At 42.1% G+C, this 19,665-nt stretch overlaps 1 long non-coding RNA gene across 3 annotated transcripts in view; it reads right to left on the minus strand.

Moving 5' to 3' along the window:
* The window catches only part of LOC143843663 (uncharacterized), a 93,870-nt gene that overhangs the window by 64,042 nt on the left and 10,163 nt on the right, over positions 1–19,665 (minus strand). For all 3 annotated transcript variants that reach the window (XR_013233636.1, XR_013233637.1, XR_013233635.1), the window contains 4 exons: positions 14,277–14,443; positions 14,079–14,148; positions 11,475–11,676; positions 8,439–8,507 (listed from right to left, as the gene is read on the minus strand). This is a non-coding gene — a long non-coding RNA (uncharacterized LOC143843663). The remainder of the gene's footprint in view (positions 1–8,438; positions 8,508–11,474; positions 11,677–14,078; positions 14,149–14,276; positions 14,444–19,665) is intronic.

Here is a 19,665-nt window from a genome sequence, read left to right on the forward strand (position 1 = left end):
TGTCCCCTTACATTACTCATTGTTTGAGATCTCTATCTTTCCTTTAAGTGTGTATATGGCAGGGGAGGACTGCTAAATAAGGCTTAATTCTTTGTACTAAAGGGCTGCCTTGCCCTGCAGGGAAAGGATACTGCCTTCTGCACTGTTTGTGACTCAAAGACAGTATAGATAATAATGGCAAATCTGCTAGGAATTTTTGGGTACAGATCACTGTTGCTTTCAGAGAGGTTTGGATCAGCTATGTAATTCTATGATCTCTTGTAATAAATTCTCTCTAACAGGGATAAATTTGAAGGGAAACTGTCCCTCAAAGGAAAGGATAAGTTACCTTGCACTGAACTAGTGTTTAAAGCGTGAACATTTCTCTAACCCAAATTGATTGTAAGTGGAACATCTGACCTTTATTGGCACTCTGTAGACTCTTAAAACACATGTTTTGTTAGTCTACAAAATCAAGCTCTTAACATGCATAACAACTATAAAATAAAATTCTTGTTTCAAACTTTGGCTTAATGCAACTGATTCTATGCACGCTTACAAGCAAATCATGCTAGTTTATTTAAACTTACTACCAAGCGCAGAAGTGGGGAAGGGCCATGGCAGAGTGTTAGAGCATGTGGAATGTCATCAGCATCTCCAGTTAAAAGAATCAGGTAACAAGTGATGTAGAAAAAAAACAGCCTGAGACACTAGAGGACTGCTGCCAGTCAGAATGATGAGAACTATATTCATAGACTGATGGTTTGATGCAGTATAAGAAAGCTCCAAGAGCCTCTTGTGGTGCAGGGTGGTAAGGCAGCAGAAATGTTGTCTGAAAGCTCTGCCCATGAGGCTGGGAGTTCAATCCCAGCAGCCAGCTCAAGGTTGACTCAGCCTTCCATCCTTCCGAGGTCGGTAAAATGAGTACCCAGCTTGTGTGCTGGGGGGTAAATGGTAATGACTGGGGAAGGCACTGGCAAACCACCCCGTATTGAGTCTGCCATGAAAACGCTAGAGGGCGTCACCCCAAGGGTCAGACATGACTCGGTTCTTGCACAGGGGATACCTTTACCTTTTAAGAAAGCTCCATGTGTTAATAACTTAACAAAATATTTGAAATGGAGACCCATGAGACTCAGGTGGAGGAGTCTCATGTTCCCCCCACTTTCCCACCGCTCAAGCCACTTGCTGAGCAGTCCACCCACCAACAGCAGCAGTGCTGCGCCCCTCTTCCATCCCCTAGCCACTGTCCCAACTGGGTCACCTATCCACCCACCAGTGCCTGGCCAGAATGAGCAGACATGACAGCCCAACCAACTTCCTGCTTTGGGCCTCCTCCACTGCTCATGTGAAAGTATAGGGGTGGCATTGGTGACTCCTTTCCCACTAACTGCATTCCCAGTCCACCAATTCATTGCCATCCCCCCACATGCTCTTCCTTGCCTGCATATCTGCCCAGGTATCTTTCTGCTCTGCTGCTTGATGCTAAGGGGAAGAGTTCCTCCTCCCATTCTACCACATCATTACTGTGTTGATGAAGGGAAGACATTGGTGGTTCCTACCTCCCACACTCACTTGCTTAACTGGCTGGTTGAAGTAGAGGGTCGTGGCATCTGCTCTTCTCCAACCACCATCTGATATTCCCATCAGGAGGTGACTTTGGATCCCCCCCCTGCCAGCTGGCCTTCAGAACAAAGACAATGGTGACAGGACTGCAGTAGTAATACTACAGGTCAGGAGCAGGTATACCATGCTTACAGGATAGACAAAAGTTGTTAGCACAGCTTGAAAATTGTCTCTAGATTGTATACTACAAACCACCATTTTCATTGTTTTCTTAATTCAGTGGATTTATTGTTGTTTATGCTAATGATTCTGGCCTCTTGTGACACAGGGTGGTTAGGCACCCGACATGCTGTCTGAAGTAGGGTTGTGCGATTCGGCCGCTTCGGTGGCCGTTCCCTCCGGGCGCAGCTAGCGCTGTGGGGAATTCCGTGCCTGCGTGGTTGCACCTGCTGTCACACCGCTGCCCTCCCCCCCACGGTGCGGCGCTGGCTGCTCCAGGAGGGAATGGCCGCCGAAGCGGCCGAATCGCACAACCCTACTTCAGACAGCATGTCTGAAGCTCTGACCATGAGGCTGGGAGTTCGATCCCAGCAGCCGGCTCAAGGTCGACTCAGCCTTCCATCCTTCCGAGGTCGTTAAAATGAGTACCCAGCTTGCTGGGGGTAAAATGGGAATGACTGGGGAAGGGAATGGCAAACCACCCTGTATTGAGTCTGCCAAGAAAACACTAGAGGGCGTCACCCCAAGGGTCAGACATGACTTGGTGCTTGCATAAGCTATGTAGATTCATATTTGCAAACTAGTGAACAAATACAGTCATGAAACATATATACGGAGTCTGTTTATTGTAATCTCTTTGTATTTTCGTGAAATCTTTAAAAACCATAAGCACACTAGGAATCAAAAATTTTTTGTTCATTCTGAATCCCAAGTATAATTCTTTAAAATTGCACTGTGGTGAAAGAATCATTATTAGTTAGGGCCATTCCGCACAATGACCAATGTTGCTAAATGCTTGTAGTATGCAGAAACGCTATATTTAATAGCGGAATTTTGTCATTCCGCATACCTTCAATTCTAGTGGAATATCGCAGTAGCGGGTCTATTGATTACCCACGGGTTTCCGGTCTCACTGGAATGGCAACAAAGGAAGCAATATTTTCCCATGCTTCTTCCCGCCCCTGGCCATCAATCAAACAGAACAGCCAATGAACTGTTGTGTTCGTGTTCCCAAAAAGCCCCTTTTCCTTTAAAAACAGTTTTTTAAAGACCCAAATACACCAGTTGCAATGAATGTTTGTTCAATCATTGTCTTAGAAAGACCTTTGTTGCTGGCGTAGGAGCTGGCGTGTAATCGTTTCCATGCTCTTCAAGACATGGGCGTGATTTGTGACCGAAATTACGGGCAGTGTCGAACAGGGGGCTGTATTGTGCTCGGAAACTTTAAAGACAATTGCAGAAAGGAGCTTTGTTTTACTGTTAAGCACTTCTGTGGAGGGACTTCAGCTGGAGAAGCCTTGCTTATTCGTTGCTTTAGCAGGTTTAAGGGGGGGAAATGGCGATCGCGTCTCTGGAAGCTTGGTGGCAAGAGCGAGGGAAGGACATTCTTTCTACTGCTATTTTGAGAACGCACATGTATTTCGCTGATGTGTTGCGGCTTGTGCTCAGAAATGTAGCGGTTTTTTCAGGGGGAATCCACTTTTCTGGATTTCCCCCTAAGCGCTATAAAATTCCGATTGTTGCTGGAGTTTGGAAGGAGTTTTGCGGTTTGTTTACGACACCATGCGGAATGTTGAATTAATAGCATTTACGAAAGGTAAGACTTTGGCTACATTTAAGTCATGCGGAATGGCCCTTAGATTTACTCCCTGCACAGACATAGTTATATGCTGCACCTTAGTAAAGAAAGTTATATCTTAGTTGGGAAAACATTTCATATTCTGGGTGGAATTCACAATGGACATCATAACCTCCAGTGGATGAAATTGTCTGGAACCAGGGTACCCAAAGGTCAGTTTGCCCCTGTTTGTGCCAGGCCATCAATTAAAATAAGCTTCAGAGGTCCTGCCCTGCATATCCCCACCTAAGAGTAAGGTATGTTGATAGCTATGGACAGGACCTTTTCTGTAGTGGCACCTCAACTACACAGCCATCAGTCCATGATGGTTTGACCAGCGGATACCTTCTCTAGTTCTAAGCAGAAATAAATATGTTTACTCAAGGGGGGTTGAGCCTTGTCCACATGATCCATCTCTTTTGTTCGTTATTTTTTAACAAGCCCTGTGTGTTTTTAATGTTGTAGATAACTATAGTTTTATTAATTTTCATTATTGTATTTTAGATCATGTTTTATTAATTGAGGTCTAGTTCAAAATCCAGTGGGCTGAGAGTCTTATATCATACACTGCTTTCAAAATCATTCCTGTAAAGACAAACAAGGGAAGCGAGAATGATCTGAGTTATGGTCTAGGTCAACATTTGAACTCTGCAGCTATTAGCATAGAGGTTCGGTTTTCTTAATAGTTAAACCCACTCTATTGAACAATAACACAAGGCCTAATGTTACAACAGACAATAGTAATTTTGCCAAATGTGAACATAGGGTAATTGCCATAAAGTACAAAATAGGTAAACTTAACTTCCAAAATATAAAAATCCTAAACAGCTCTACTGAGAAAGCCTACTTAGGCCTATTCAATGGGGTATACTTCTAGGAAAGTGTTTTGTTTGTTTGCACAGTGATTCAATCACTTCCTGTTCTGCAATGGACCTTTAACCTTTTAGGATTTAGTCAAAAGATTCCATTGATTGCTTTAGATGTCAATCATGCATTTGGGAACATTAATGAGGGATGGAATGATGGTATGAGTGATGTTTAGGGTTGCCAGTTCACACACACATATGCACACAGAGCACTTCTTGTTTCCTGCTGGCTGATGCCACTTCCTGGGAAAAAGGTGTAAGTGACATTAGTCCTCTCCAGGAAACATTTTATACTTTATGATTTTACAACAATTTCCCCAGCAATTTTTATAGATCTATGATGTCCTTTCTGAGTTTTCCCTGGAAGTGATGTTGCCAATGGCCACCCCTAGGTACCCCCTTCCCAGTTTCTTGCTGGTTGCCAGGTTGGGCCTGACAAACCTGGTGACAGTGCTGCACTTAAGGGGGGGGGGGTCATAATTTCCTTTTATGCTGTTGATAGACTTAGGTTTGTCTTAGGGTTATGATCAGATGACACACATTCCATCAACCTTACTGAAGCACAGAAGGCATGACATGTCTGACAAGGGAGCTTTGACTCAGAACTTATATCCTGAAAATCTTGTTTGTCCTTCTGGACTTGAATAATTCTTACCCATTGAAACAAAAATCTAGGCACGACCAGTGCCTGGATGATATACTTCCTTCAGAACCAATGCATGCCACTGAGTTCCATGGTAATTAAAATCAAGAGGATGTCAATGAAATGCGGCTAGGGACTTACCTCACCCCTCAAGCCGCTATTGATGAAGCCACGGGGCAGGTGGAAGAGGATGTGCAGAGTCCAGAGGGAGGAGGGGCCAAGGAGCTGGAAAGCGCGGTGAGGGCGAGGCGACGCACGCATGTGTAGAATGCCTATTTAACTCGTGTGCGTCGTGACCTCGCCCTCTTTCCTCACCGGCAGCTGCAGCAAGCGGACTTCCTGCCCACCCACACCATTGGCAGTTCATGATTTGTTGACAATGTGGTTCACTGAATTTTTTGTTAAGAAGCCTTTGTCACAGCTTTAAGGGGGCGTAATGGCAGGGTTAGAAAGCACAGAGTGAGCTAATGGAGCTTCAAAGGGATATTAAGGGGCCTCAAAATAATGAGGCGGCTTGGAGCGAGTTAGGCTAACCCAGAAGGGGAGGCTGGACACTCGCTGAGCCAGGCAGCAGATGTACTGGAGGAGGTCTGCGCCTCTCTCTGGCTCATCAGGAGGGAACACCTCCCGGTTGGTGGCTCAGCACCAAGTGGGGTGACCAGCGCTCCAAGGGACGGAGGCAAGGGGCATCCGGGTGGACGCTGGACCAAGCAGGGTGGCTAAGGCCGCAGGAAAGGCTCTTCTAACCATGCCCATTTTTCATGCCAACAGAGTGTGTTTAAATAAAGCTGTGGCCGATTTAATGCCAACTGTTGTGTGGGTGTCTTTCTGCCACCCAAAAGACCCGTCTGCAAGTCAATGCACTAAAGGTGAACTGATGCAGCTAATATACATTCAGTCCATTTCCACCAAACCTTAGAATGTCCAGTCTGTATTCACTGTAAGTATAACCATTTGATGGTTAATATTATTTCCCCATGAAAGTGATTGTTGCAAAGGTTTTTCTTCTTCTTCTTAGAAATTGGAGAGTGGTTAAATTATTCAAAAATGGCTAACGATTGCCAGCTCAGAATAAATTCTAAAAATGCAAAACAAAAAAACAGCCCTACAGAGCTATGGGGCTTTTATACAGCAACCAATTGTTATGATTCCTTTTAATTAAACACAAATGAATTAATTGATATAAAGTACTGCTAGGCAATTATTTTGCTGACATTTGGTCTCTTTTGAGACATGCTTGTTTACTGCATCTATCAGCTCCACTACCCATTCCCACGTTAGCTATTTTAACCACATTTAAAGAGTTAAACCTAAGTTTGTTCTATTAGAAACTTTTATATTAATTTAATATTTGAGTTAATGGTACGCATATTAGACCCAATAGTATTTACATTTTTTTAATCCATCTCCCGTCCCTAGGCTATCATTGTACATGAGATATCGCATCTTAATGAATTTTTTCTGGTTAAAGATATTTAAATAAATGAATAACTAAATAAGTAATGAAATGCTGATTTTTATCTCACTGTACACAAGTTGATGTTTGTGTTCTGATTTTCCAGCAAGTTAATTTTGTCTATTTGCAAGATTATATAGGAAGATAGAAAAAATAAAGTTGGTCTATGAATGAGCCTTCTGGAGCAGTAAAATGTGGCTGTAAGATCAAAACACAAGAGCCAGTAACTTAAAAAAACACACATTGCTTTCTTCTTTAACATCCACACGTGCCCCCTCACCCAGTTACTTTCTGGGATGTCATCAATATGCCAGTGACACCCAGCTATACCCCCAAGTACACTGATCAATTGCTTGGAGGTAGGGTTGGACTGGGTCAAGCAGAGTTGGCTGAAGTTGAATTCAGCTAAGTCAGAGATCCTCTGTTAACTGGATCTAGCACTTCCTCCATGGCATGCCAACCCAGTCAGAGGATCTCTGACTTCACTGAATTCAATTTTAGCCAATTCTGCTTGACCCAGTTCAACCCTACCTCCAAGCAAGGGACTCTGGAATCCTTATTATCAGTGGAATGCTGCCTGCCAGGCTTTTTATCACCTCCACCAGGCATGACAGCTGGTGCCATATTTGTTAGCACCTAACTTGGCCACTGTGATTCATGCAACAATCGTCTCCAGACTAGGCTACTGCACCTCGCTCTACTCAGAACTACTCTTGTATCTGATCCGGAAACATCAACTGATCCAAAATGCAGTGGCCCAACTCCTTACTGGAAGTGGGTGGAAGGAGCAAATTTGATCAGTGCTCTCCCAGCTGCATTGGCTCCAGATGGAGAACTGACTCAGTCATGGTGCTGGTACTCATGTGTAAAGTCCTAAATGATCTGGGACCTTCATACTTGTGGGACCACCTCTTCGCTTATGCCCCTTAGAGGATCTTACACTCAAGCTCTCAAAATCTTTTTGGGATCCTCGGCCCCAGAGAAGTTAAACTGGCCTCTGCCCTGGCTTAACACCAAAATTCCTTACTTCCATAGGCCAGATTTCAGCACAATCTTTTGGAAGCACAGCAAAATGTATGAATTTGTGCTGGCTTTTCAGAGCCAAGCTGAAAACATCAGAGAGAAATGAAATCAAGACTGCAGGAAGAAGAGAAGGAGATTCTAATATGCTGCTTTTCTCTACCCGAAGGAGGCTCAAAGCGGCTTACAGTCACCTTCCCATTCCTCTCCCCACAACAGATACCCTGTGAGGTGGGTGAGACTGAGAGAGCCCTGATATCACTGCTCGGTCAGACAGCTTTATCAGTGCCGTGGCAAGCACAAGGTCACCCAGCTGGCTGCATGTGGGGGAGCGCAGAATCGAACCTGGCATGCCATATTAGAAGTCCGCACTCCTAACCACTACACCAAACTGAAGTAAGTAATGTGGTGTTCTAGTGGGCTTCCAAGAAGCATCTTATTTCTCTCTCCGTTGCTGGGTTGATCTAGCAAGATCCATCTTATATTCTTCCTATATGGGAAAGTTTTGCCAATGCACAGAAAACTTAGCGCAAACCTGTAGTTATTTCAAGGCCAGTGATTAAACAGAGATGATTTGTCTTCCTATGCATAGTCTTCCTTGGTAGTCTCCCATCCAAGTACTGATCTTTCTTAGCTACTGAGATCTGATGAGTATGGGCTATGCTATACCATTCTACATCCCAATTGATGAACGTCTCTAGAACTAGTTTAAACGTATTATATAAAAGATATATGATTGATAACCCTTTGTCCTTTCACCTTAAGTTCTGTTACCGATCAGGATCTACGTTACTTTAATTCCTGCACCAACTCATGAACGTAACCTTTGTTCACACATCCATTTTTATCACATCTCAAACATACAAGCAGAGGTTTCATGTAGTTTCAAACCATTTCAATGGAGGCACTCTTGGGCTGCAAGACATTGCAAACTCGGTAATCAGATACAATTAATCAGAGATCAAGGCCTGGTATACAAAGGCATAAGCACCTTTGATAATCATCTCGATAACATGCATGTATGAATGGGCCTAATAAATAGAATGTTAATTTTGTTTCATCACTTCTCACCTGGAATGTTTTGTCTTGGAGTCACTTCACACACATTCTGCTGCCAGTTAGCAAGTATACAATAATTATCTGTAGAGAAATCAAGGGATGCACATTCAGATGGGAATCAGACCCAAATGAACATGTGGACTGGAAATTAAGAACATTTTTATGTTACACCAAGGTCACACTTCTTCACACAAAGTAAGAGGCTCTTTCCATATTCTTCTGCGTAAGATTACTGTAGGTTACATTACAATCAGGAGCATTACGGTGTTCAGTGAAAAAGTGGGAGGGAGAAACCCCCAAGAAAATGAAGCCAGGATGGGGAAGGAATAGGTTTGAATGATGAGTAACATAATTTTTGAGTGCTTGATCACCTGGGGTTTCAGCACAGACATACTATATCCTCCCTCATGCTTGTTACTATCACTCCTGAGAGTGAGCGAGGCTCATCAATCAATCACACTACACTTGTATTGTACCTTTTATCCCATGTATTTCAGGGCTTCACAATACAATAAAATTTATAGCTCGTATAATTAAGAATATGCCAGATTAAACAAATGAGACTGAAGCTCAGTTTTTTTGTAAAAGAAAAAAAATGCAAAATCTGTATCAGAGCAAAGCAGTAGAAAGGGAATTTCAATCCAAGTGAGACAACAGTGAAAGACTGAGAAGGTACAGGTTTTCGGGAAGTAGCCAGGGTGAGCTGTGGTGTCCCACTCTTGCTGGCTGCAAGGTATTATTCAATACACAGAAGAAAAGAAGGTCATTTGGATTAATTGAGTGCAAAGGTTAGTTGGAGATGTGTGAGGCATAAATGTTTTTTTAAGTATAAATTAACAGCTTTTTTTTTTGCATCTACCTTTATGCTTGCTGCTTGTCTTTACTGATCTCTATTCCTGATGTTCAAAAACATGAGATTAAAATAATGGTTAAACCCATGAAGACAGATGTCTGCAGCAGGATTTGAATTCATTTGTTTATGGTAGTAGTATGAGCATACTTGAAGGGGGGTAATGCTCTTTTCTTTCTCATCAATTCAGTTGGGTGTAATTTGTTGCCCTTGGGGCCGTCTAGGAAACCCAGCTCCACTGACAATGGTCTGGAAGAAGGAGAGCCTGGAGGGAGCAGGATGGGAATCTCAGCTTGGGCTCAAGGAGTAAAAAACATTTCTACTTGTGCAAAACAATCACTGAGGGCTCACACCCACTCACCACCCCCCACAAATACAACGGCACTTCCCTTTATCATTAAACATAAGTTGACAACTCACACCCTACCTGATTGGTCTTCCCTGCTGCCAATAGAGAGAGAGTACTCTGACAAAGAGGCCAACCAGTTTAAATAGCACTGCAAATGAGGGGCAATCAGGTCAAATTGCATGCACACAACTCACACCCTGCTTGATTGGCCCTGTGGATGTACTGCTAATAGGGAGAAAGTACTCTGTCAATGAGTCAATTGGCAATCAGTTCAAATTGCACTCCCTCACTGAGGGCCAATCAGTTCAAATTGCATTCTACCAATGAGCCCATACTGCATGAAGAAAAATTACTTCCTACCTGATTGGCCCCCTCATAAATATTTCCTCAATAAGAGATGGCCCCGCCCTGATAGTTTAGCCCCAATCAGGAGGTAGCCCTTGGCCAGGTAGGGCTAATAAGGGATCTCTAACTTCTTGCTGATTTCAGAAGTTTGCTGGGTGGAAGAGGATGCAGCCCCTCAAGTCGTGCCCTGCTGCCAGTAAGTTGCCCTGGCCTCTTTCAACTCAGAGGATATGTTGGGGAAGCAACCTGGCTCCTGGGTAGCCTCTGTATCCCTTCTGGAGGGAGGGATGTAGGAAGCCCAGAAATGGCTCCCTGCTAGCCTGCTGTCACCCAGGATGTTCATGATAAACCTCTACCCTGGGAATGTTTACTCATGTATAAGTCATCCCCCCTGCTCTAGGAATGTTTACTCATGAGTAAGAAATAGCCCTCAGCCAGGAATGGCCCAAGGTCGCCCAGCATGTGGAGGAATAGGGAATCAAATCCAGCTCACCACATTAGAAGCTGTTGCTGTTAACCACTACACCAAGCTGTATAGATTGCCATTGCCTTAAAGAGATGTAGCTAGAGCACAGACAGAAGAAACTGTTTCAGGAGGATGGTGTAAGTCTTTTTTGACTTGCCCATTGACTGTTAGGGGATTCTTTTCCTTTAAATTTGGACCTTCTGGCCAATGCTTCTCAGAGTAATCCAAGGAGGGAGACTCTGAGGTATTTCCTACATGAAGAGGTGATTGTATGGTCAATAGGATTTGCTATTTGAGAAGGAAATAATGTGTTTGTCTTCTGTGTTCTCTTTCTCTCTGTGTAGACTGGAGTGCTACACAGCCCCACATCCTGACCCCAAGCAGTTCTTTTCCCAGGGGAACTGATCTCTGCAGTCTGGAGAGGAGCTTTCATTCTGGGGGTTCTATAGGTTCCACCTGGAGGCTGGTATCCCTGAACAGTGGTAAGGGTGCCAGCCTCCAACTGGGACCTGGAAATCCCACTTCTGGGGAATCTCAAAGCCTGAATAATATTTCAGGGGTTTCTCAGTGGTAAAAAAGTTGAGAAAAGCTGCTATAGAGGCAGTAATTGAGAAACCTTCTGTAAGTTCTTTGCCACCAATGTTTTCATGATTGATCATAACATACAACTGTTTTTATTTACTTTGATGATAAGGAACAGAACTCAAGAACATACAGACTAAAAGGTTTTCAGTTTGTTAAGCAAATCTTGCTATCAATGAAATGTTTTAATTGAAGGAAGAAACCGTGACAAATGTATGAATTACTGGATGTTTATTGTTATTAGCAATTACTGTCACCCAACATTTCTGCCCTAATACACATGGGGTAGTCACAGGACACAGTACACAGGTGTCCACCCTGTTCCCTTTCCATTTTTTCACTGTTGATAAAATGTTATGTGCCCACATGCTTCTTTCATGGTTGCTCCTTAGAAGAAGAACAGATTTTTGTCCCCTGTTTACTACCCAAGGGAGTCTCAAAGCGGTTTACAAATACCTTTTCTGTTTGTCTCCCCACAATAGTCAACCTGTGAGGTATGTGGGGTGGTGAGAGGTTTGAGAGAACTGGGAATGGGCAGCAGTGACCCAGCAGGCCTCAGGTGTCTCAAAGCATCTTCCAGTCATCTTCTCTTCTCTCCCCATATCAGACTCCCTATGAGGGAGGTGGGGTAGAGAGCCTCACATGGAAGCTGGCAACCCTAAGAGGAAGACAGCAGTCTTGATGTTAGTAAGGTTTTTTATACTGTTTTTTTATTTGCCTGGCCAAGGTTGAAAAAGTCATTCAGTTTCCATGTGTCTCCAGCCATGTACTTGTTTAATATTTACAGTTTCAGGCTGTAAATATTTATTTAGATCTTCCTGCACTTTCCAGACTCACAGGACTGATGCTGGTCTGCCTGTCTGCACCCCAGAATAAAAACAGTTGCTGGTAAGGGCTGGCCAGTCCAGGGCCAATTGTTCCGCCCCCCCCCCATCCCGGACTGAGCCCACCCCAACACCCCTTGCTGTTTTATTAAGAGGGATAGATTATTATTAATAAAAATAATATTTGTTTACCACCACTCTGTTTCCCGCCACTTTACAGGGCAATGCCCAAGTAGAGCCAGAGTTTGGCCCATTTTGTTGTCCTTCAACTGCCTTAGTTGGTTGATCCAGTTCCTAATTTATGCTAGCTGAATATCAGTACTAGCAGCGGGGGACAGGAGTGTTCTCTTCCGAAATGCTTCTCTTTAGCCGAGTGGTGACAAGGCTGGCAGTCATCTGCAAGGGGCTTCAACAAGACCATTTTCTAGTTTGCTTGTAAATGAAAAGAAATGTAACTTGGCTGCCAACTGAAGCCCTTGTGACATTCCTTCTGACCCAGTGCTGTGTCCCTCTTGCATGGCTGCTCATGAGCGAGTCAGCTACAGCTCTCGTGCTGTTCCCAAAGGTAGGCTTCATGTGGAAATAAATCCACCTTTATTTAACCGTTTCCCTTTTGCCTCCAGACCAGGTAAGTGGCAGAATGCACATGCTGTGCATCCTCATGCACTTGTTAGGGCTCATTGAAAACTCACTGCTGCACAAAGGCTGCAAGAGGTGACCACCTCCGCAGACAGGCCAGCCGACATTGTGAATATAAGTGGTAGTGACTCCAGTGAAGATCTCTGGGCTCGTTTAAGTATAAGTGAATGATCAAAAGGGGCAACTGTGCTCTGCTGCTCTGCAGCTACCACTACATTGCTCTGACCAAAAGAAACATGCTATGGAAAAACAAATGATAAAATCTAAAGATTGAGGATACCTTTCTACAGATTCAGAGCATGATATACTGGGGCTGTCTGGGTCTCTTACAGAAATGATTACTCCCATCTCAACAAGCTTAGAAAGTGCTTATGCAATAATGTTTTGAAATTCTTTCTTTGAAATGTTTGAAATTTTTCCTTCTGGTCAGCACCACTTTTTGTTAACAGTGCTGAGAGGGCACCCCAGTAATGAGCACCTTCCTCAAGCTTGTAGGCAGGGCTCCTGAGAGAATGCTATAGAAAACTGTCTGGATGGAAATTAACCACATCTATTAAAATACCAAAAAGAATATAAGTAATTACCTCAAGTTGTTGTGTGTTCCTATCTCCAGCACTGCTCAGACCATCATTGCCTAGCTGGCTAGTAGGATAGCGCCCAAGTGTGGCCGCCCAGGTGGGAACTGGGCCATAGCTCAATTTGCCAACATTGGAGAAAATTCCCGCACAGCAGCAGGTATCAGGAGGATGTTCCCCTTCCAAGCCCACAGCAAATGGTTCAAGAAAAGCAAGGAGCCTGTAGAGGCAGCTGGGAGGTATTTAGGCTCCCTCAGCATGGAGACTGAAAAATATATTATCTTTGTGGGCTCCCCCCACCTCTCTGAGCCAAACAGACAGGGGAGTAAAGAAAGCCAGTCAATGGTAGAAGGAGGATCTCAATGAATTCAGCCCTTCCCCTCTCTAACTGAGTCTTCCTGCACAGGGAAAATTGGAACCTTGGGTGCATCATCGATGTTCTCACCCACTCAGTGTGCCTGCCATTAAGGTCTAAGGCATGGTGTAATGGCTAAATTCTTGGGCTAGGATCTGGGAAATCCACTCTCGCTTGTGCTGTAGAAGCTAGCTGGGTGACCTTGGGCCTGGCATACTCTCAGCCTTACCTACCTCACAGGGCTGTTGTGACGATAAAACAGAGCAAAAGAGAATGTAAGCTACTTTGGGCTCCCTTTGGAATGAAAGGTGTGATATAAACAAAGTAGACCAATGAAGTAAATCAAATACTATTATAAAGAAGGGCATGTAAGACAACTGTTTTTATGGTTGAAGGCCTCCACCCTGCTGGAAATCCACCAAATTATACTCCAACTAGAAGGTTCTCTTGACGCTCCCCCTGCCTTATTCCATATGACAGAACGAACTGGGCATATTTTAATGTTTAACTTCTGGTTTTAATGTTTTACATTTATTAAACTTAAATTCCTAATTGTGTATTTTATTTAATCCTTGTGATTTTATTCTGATGTGATTCGCCCTGAGTTCCTGGAGAGAGGGTGGAAAATAAATGCAATTATACCTATAAAATAAATAAAAGAAGTTACCTGGAATAGATACAAGGCCATTCCCAGGAGCAGTTTAACTTTAGGAGAAGTATGTATTGCACAAACATCTCTGAAAGAGGGAGAGGGAGAATGACAGGAAAGCATACTCTCAGTGATTGAATCCAAATATAATTTTACCACCAGTGGAAGGGGGAAAATTTTGCTAGTTACCACCTTTCTCCAAAGACCCACACTCACCTGTCCCCCAGGAATGGCATTTTGTGAAACTCTATGAAAGAGGGGAGAAATCCTTCTGTAGACTGAAGAGCCTTTTGTGAACTGGAAATGTCTGGATTCGACCCCATCAGTACCACTACAGGAAGTGGTGGAAAGTGCCATCAAGTCACAACTGGTTTATGATGACCCTGTGGAGTTTTCAAGGCAAGAGACTTTCAGAAGCGGTTTGCCACTGTCTGCTGATAAATATAACCCCCTGCCTCTCTCCTGGGTTTGGTGAGATTTGTTCCTGTTTCCGTCTCAAAACAACAACACGGTAGGTGCCATAGAAAATACCAAAAATCTCATTCCTTTTACTTATGATGATTTAGGGTTGCTTAATGGCGCTCTTCTTTTCTGAATCCCAGCGGGATACACCCTTTCCCCATTCCTACAAATCATGAGCAGAGGAATCTGGTTTTACCCACGTATGACTAAAATTCATATTATGATATTCAGCCAGCTAATGTCACAGAAGAAAAAGCAGTTTTATCAAAATCTACAATTTGTATCACTCAGCACCTTCCTTTGGTGATATCATTTACTGAAAATGTCAAAGTATATCCAACGTAATAGCTTTACAGAGCTTTCTATTGAGCATATTCTTTAACATTCCAAACCCCATCCCCCAGATATTTAAGCAAGATGTAAGCAGATTTGAATCTGTAATCACTAGCTATGGCAGCCAACAGGAAGAATGTTGAGAATTACTTCCTAGGGATATAATTTATTCCAAACATTTTCACAGCGGTTTTCGAAACTGTGCTCATCAGGATTTGTAATAACACACTTATTGTATCTGATGTTAGGAATCCATCCTTTGTAATGCTTCTTGACATAATTGCAGCTTTTGACACACTCAATCGCAAGATCCTTCTAAATCATCTTGAAAAATACGATGGTCTTTCAGGTTCGGTTATTCAACAGTTCAAATCTTATTATAACCATTGACAACACTTTGTTAATATAATTTCTTTCTATTCCTCCTCTTACATTGTCATCTGGAGTCATCTGTTACAATGTCATCTGCAGTCCCATTGGGAATGATTCCTAGCTCCATGCTTTTCTTCTTTATCTACCTGCTACTGTTAGAAGCTACTACAATACCCTATCTGTAGAGATATGAGTTTTCTTATCATAGTTTGGCCGCCACAAGGCGGTTTAATTTTCTATTCCTTATGCCTATATACAGGATCAATGTTTTAATACTTTATCACTAGCTGAGCTATGTAGATTAAAGTCACATATGTAAAATAAACCTTGGCTTTTACATCTTCTTTTGCTCTCTCTTCCCAGTACAAGCCTGGATTACCAGGTCAGGCAACAGTAATATCAGTTGAGTTTAAATGTTTCTAAATATCCAGCAATGTAGGATATCTGGAATGTCTTTTTGGAATATGGTTGCCAGCTCCAGGCATAGAAATTCCGTGTGATTTGGTGGTACACCCTGAGAAGGGTGGAGTTTTGGGAGGGGAGAAAACTCAGTGGGGCATAATGCCATCAAGTCCATCCTCCAAAGCTGCAATTTTCTCCAGGAGAACTAATTTCTGTAATAAGTTGCTATTTCTGGAGTCTTCCAGGCCCCCACCTGGAAGCTGGCAACCCTAGAAAAAAAGATTGATAGAAAGGGTCAATCTATTTGAGATTACTTTTTTAAGCCTGTAAGGGGAAGGGAGTTGGCAGCACCATGGGTCCTCCCTCCTACAACTGCATCTTTTATGAACTCAGATGATACATCCCTCATATAGGCATGCCTCCCAGATACTTGCAGATGAGGAATGCCTCCCTCTCATGATTGGCTCATCATCACCAAAGAAAGAAAAGAAACCTCATTAATTATATGTTCTTCCAATTGCTGGCCTCACTTTGATTGCTCTCTGGGTCCAATTAAAACAGGCCTAAACAACCCAAGAAATATTAAGACAAGGACAGCCAGGCAATCAGGAGTAGAGGACCACTTAAAGTTTGATGAACTTTCCATTGACGCTGCATCTCCAGAATTATGAGATCAAAGGAAAATAATTTCAGCCACCTAGCTGGGTGTGTTCATATTGAAAGGTTGCCAGTTGTACAGATCTCACTTGTGTAACAAAGATTCCTATTGTGACTTCTTTTGAGGCTACTGTTCTAAAACTGCATTCCTAGGACACTTTCCTGGGAGTAAATCCTGTTCAATAATCTAGGATTTATTTCTGAGTAGACCTACTAATTATGTCTTAAATACCACTTTCAAGAGAACTTCATTGTTAAACTCTGCGAGTTGTTAGTTAGTTGGTTGTTGTTTTCTGTGCCCCCATCGTCTCAACATTGAATTTGTGCAATTCCTTTTAAGACTTCTTTAAGATTCTAAGAATAACAAAATTTCATGGTGGTGGTGGGAAATGCCATCAAATCACACCTGCTTTATGGCAACCCTGGGGTGGGAGTTCCAAGACCAGAGACGTTCAGAGGTGTTTGCCATGGCCAGGCTCAGAGTCACAACCCTCGTAATCCTTGGAGGACTCCCATCTAAAGACTAGCCAATATTTGGTACTTGGGAGCATTCTCTGAAGTCTCATCAGCTTTTTCCCTTGTCTCAGATGTTTGATGGCCTGTTGGGCTTTGACTAGTTCTTGAAAGTAAGCAGTTCTGCCAGAAGAAACATTTGGTTATACGTAGGCATCCATGTTCCATTTGGCTGTGGAAACTCCTATGATTTATTAAGCGTAGTTCCTAGCTACAATAGTGAGCAAACTAGCCTGTGCTGGGAGGGGCAGTTATTATTGTACCCAAACATTATCTTCATAATTATGCCAGAGGCTCGGAGTCCTACTCATAGTAATTTAACAGACCATGGACAAAACACAAGAATAACAATATATATATATATTTAAGATGTCTCTCCATCCTTTCAAACTGAAGTACCCAGAATGGTTGCAGGAATGACCCTAGTGGGCCCTACTAGTTTCTTCAATCAGGGGTTTACTCAGATTCCATCTGTGCACATTTGGTCAATCTTTTCATGGAGAAAATATCCTGATTAGCTTGAGAGCGGTTGTCATTTTCCCATTAGATGCCAGATAATAAGCTTTGGTTGATGTTTCCACACAGAAATAAATTCAAGACAGACATACAGAAAGGATCAGACATTAACAGCAGAGTATTTAACTTCACTTGTTCTACGTATGCTTTCAGAGCAACAAGTAAAGGACTATTTTTAAATGATTTAAAGTAATCCCAGACTAAATGCAATCAACTTCTTTATTTTAAACAATTATAGTGGCTTTCAAACTGCAGCAAGCCCTTGAATTTACATTTTAATCACAGCCTATTAATAAGAAGAGAGAAGAAGAAGATGATGACAATTGCAAATGTCAACTGGTTTAATCATACTTAATATGAAAAGGCTGCTATAACTTTAAGAATACAGCTTAGTTGACTTTGGAGCTTAGGTTTTTATTTTTCTGCTTTATAGCATGCTTCAAAACTACTTGGACAAATACAAAACAAGAATTACAGTGCACCATAAGTTATTTTAATATCTTGTAGTGGTGTATACATCCAGTGTAATCCCCAGGCTATTATTAAGGTTCTGTGTTTGTGTGAAAATGTCAAGTTGTTTCGAGTGACTACACACTCTAAATTATATATAACTGTTTCTTTATAGCTAATAGGCACTAAAATTACTTTAAAACAGAAATATAAAGTTATATTTTCATCCTTTTTGACATGTAATAAAACTTATTTATGAGATACATTTTCTGTAGTATTAAAATATATAATGTTTACAAAAACATTAAAAAAATACTGATAGTTGATAGTTAACCAAGAAATGGAACTATCAAGAAAAAAGATGTTTGCTTCAGTATTTTGGGTATGTGCATGTGTGTGGGAGGGAAAGACAAAGATGTTACCTCAGTTGTTTTATTCATGAAAAGTATTGGTTAAGGGCCCCAGATTTCCCAAAAGGTCATGTCCCAATGTGTTTCTTTCTGTGAGGTTTTATTCTTTGTCTGTGCTTAAATGGTACTGAATATTTTCAGGTACCACTGAAAAAGTTACTATGCAACACTCTCTTTTTTCTGTTTTGAAAGGATCTAATTATTTGGCATAAGGACATGACTGATTTTTTTAAAAGATGAACTTACTAGAATGAAAAAGTTGCGCTTGCTAAAATGAAACTCAACAAAATGAATATCAGTTCTGGGAATCCCAAGGTAAAAGATTTATGAAACAAGAGGTTAGTGTTGACATATCATGCTACCAAGTTTTGTCCCTTCAGCACTGCATAAAACAAAAATGTCTAACAAAGACATCTCTTCGAAATTTGAGTCCAATTGCACCTTTAAGACCAACAATGGTCTTCAAGGTATCATTGGACTCAAATTTTGTTAATCTGCTTCAGACTAACACGGCTATCCACTTGAAAGAAATCTATAGCACTTAATAAATAAAAGCACAAAGAGCTACCTAATTCACTTAACATTCCAAAGAATACAATCCAGTGTGCTTCATGAGTTAAAAGCCTAGAGGTAATACTGAATCCAGCACTACTGTTGAAGAATCAAGTCACAATGCAGTCGCATTTGTTCCCCTTTGTTCCAACTGAGTTCAGACTGGAAGATGCGCCCTACCTTGACACAGGTGATCTAGACACCTGGATCTACACCACAGTAATTGCACAACAAGACTTTACATTGTATTCTATACAGGTCTTCCCTCAAAGTCAGGTCAGAATCTTCAGTTGGTGTAAAATGTCACAACTCAGTTATCATCAAGAATTAGGCAGTGCATGTGTATTACTCTCATCCTTCAGTTACTCCACTGGGTATTCTCCCATGAGTCAGGGCCTGATCTAGATCAACCCCTGATCTAGATCAACATCCTATTTCACACAGCAACCCACCAGGTTAAGACTTGCTTAACCATTGCTTCAACGGTTCTTCAAGGAATTAGGATTGTTTCAGATATTGCTTGATTTTTTTTTGGAGGGGGGGTCATCCAAAGGTCAATAATTTACTGTGATTTATACAAACACATAAAATACACCTAATTCTGGTCTCTTGGAAACACTGTCATTTGTTAGCTGCTGACTATTATTCTCCCTATTTGTCAAACTTGGTTCTTAAAGTATTTTAATATCATTCTCCAGTTGCAACCTGAGTTATAAAAATAAAACTGGGAGGTATATTCCTAACATCTGTGAAATTTTTGAAATTAGAGACATTTTCACCCACTTTGCTGGGTAGCTCCTTCAAAATAATGACAGTGCCAGTGGACATGTGTGCATGTGTGTGAACGCCTGCCTCTGTGTAAAAAATTCTTCCGATCCTGTTTGTCAGACTTGCTGCAGAACCAATAAATATAATACTGACAATTCTACCTGCACCCA

Source organism: Paroedura picta, chromosome 8 (genome assembly GCF_049243985.1).
Source record: "Paroedura picta isolate Pp20150507F chromosome 8, Ppicta_v3.0, whole genome shotgun sequence".
Taxonomy (NCBI): Eukaryota; Metazoa; Chordata; class Lepidosauria; order Squamata; family Gekkonidae; genus Paroedura; species Paroedura picta.